We start from the raw sequence: 2,289 nt of genomic DNA, 5'->3' as shown, positions 1-2,289 counted from the left end.
GATTTGTCATTCGTGTTTTTTTGTTTTTAGTGATTTTTTATTTATTTTTTACTTTTTAATATACATAACATATATCTATTCAAAAAATAAAAAGATTATTAAAATATTAAAAAAATTTACTAAAGACAGAAAAATACGGAAACTTATAGAATTTTTTTATTTTAAAACTAACAACAAACAAAGTGAATGAAATTTAGAATCGGTAATTCTACCACCACATTCATTTACATATTGATTCACACACTCACACTCACAATAAGGGTGGGGCCCACACATACTGAGTGTGTAGTGTGTGCAAGCTCCACTTTTGTTGTTAATGTGGGTTTTGTGATTAGGTGTGTGAATGGGTGTAGTGGTAGAAGAATTGATTTAGAATATTTTCAAACAACCGTATTACGACTGACGCACCATACACTCACCCACAACTCCGATTTTGGGTCCGGCGCCTAATTGTATTTTTGCATTTTGTATTTTAGGTTGTCAATTGTAGTTTTTTAGAAGATTATAGTCAAAACAGATTATGATACTATATAGTATTGGAAAAATATGTACAGAGTAGTGTGTAGGAGTATAGTGATCAAAATAGGTTGTAAATTTATTTTTCAACATGTTGCTCTTACTACTTTTATTGTGGTATTTAACATGTGTATGAAAACCCCATCTAGATTCATTATTATTTTTAGATAGTGATAAGTCCTCATTTCCAAAAGGGAAATAAATATTTATTTTTTAAGAATGCAATTTCAAGTTCAAAAATCATATGTTTACGCAAATAATTTTTCTATCAATATGGATCTTGTTTGTCACACCCTCGATTTTTAACATAAATAATAATTATTTTCAATAAATAAAATGATAACTAAAGTATCGATAATACCCAAATGACATATCTTTCCCCGTTCTCAAAGTTAAATTCAAAAGTTACAGTTCTGACTCAAGACCCCAAATTATACAAAGTTTCAAAATAATATTACAGTTTACATTAATCATTATTTCAAACACTTCTTTAAAAAAAAATTTGCAGAAGATCTTCTCTTTTATACCTTCGAAAAACATGATCAACATACACGTCATGCCAACTTCTTTGCTTTGTACCTGAAAATGATAAGTTAAACTAAACTAGTCCAGTAGAGAAATATATACTCTAGTTATATGAAAATGCGATGAAGTATGCACCAAACATGAATGAGACTCAACAAGCGGATATGAGATACACAAGGTGTTATGTAACGCCCCGATTTTCGGACACGCTAATTAAATCATTTTCAACTAATTTAATAATTCATAAAACTCATATATAAGAAATGAAATTTTATTAAACAGAGTTTAGCAGCGAAAACCTCAAATACCAAATTCAAACCTACTTAATTATCTTACAAATCAACAAAATGAAATAGAGTTTGATAAATAAGATAACACTTATGAAAATTTAAATAAAGGTACGTCAAATTAACAGAGCTTCTAAGGATATGGCCTTCAAGGCTCAATAAACTCCCCTTCCTCAGTTGGGAGGTCCTCACTCTGGTATGGATCATCTTGTAACAGATTCTGCTCTTTGGTCTCTTGATTATCTGGTATGAAATGCCAGCCCAACGACACGTAATGAGTTTTGAAACTCATAAGATAATCTCAACCCTATTAACCCCTTACCTTACAATTAGCAGATCAACAATATAATAATTCATAATACACAGAAGGTACAGATTAACATTACATCGTCATTTTCTTTACTATCCATCGACTTATATGAAATCTAAAGATCCTCTCCACAAGGTCCTTTCCTCCCACATCCACCAACTTTGATCGTCCCATGGAATAACTCTCCATTTATTTGTCCTGCACTAGGGTTCTAAGCGAATACTACTAAATTATGTACTCAGTCTGAATTCGTCTATAACCATAATAAAGGAACAGCTCACCATGACAACTCAGCATTAGGGGTCGCACTATCTCATTGTTAGGATCTTTTACCGTCTCTCAACTCTACACACTGGGTACTTTACCATACCCCTAATCTACTCATTGGGTACAGTACCATATTCAGGGATCCTTTACTGTTTTCACAAAATACTGTACCCGAAATCCTTTACCGTCCTTCACACACACACTGGATACTGTACCGCATTTAGGATCCTTTACTGTATCCAAAATCCTGTACCCGGAGTCCTTTACCGTCTCCACACACTCTGAGTACTTTACCGTACTCGGGGTCCTTTACCATTTCCCAACTCAACTAAAGGTACTATACCGTACCAGGGTCCTTTACCGACACCCAACATTCTCAATCAA

This window comes from Rhododendron vialii, chromosome 10a (genome assembly GCF_030253575.1).
Source record: "Rhododendron vialii isolate Sample 1 chromosome 10a, ASM3025357v1".
NCBI lineage: Eukaryota > Viridiplantae > Streptophyta > Magnoliopsida > Ericales > Ericaceae > Rhododendron > Rhododendron vialii.
This window is presented reverse-complemented; position numbering follows the sequence as displayed.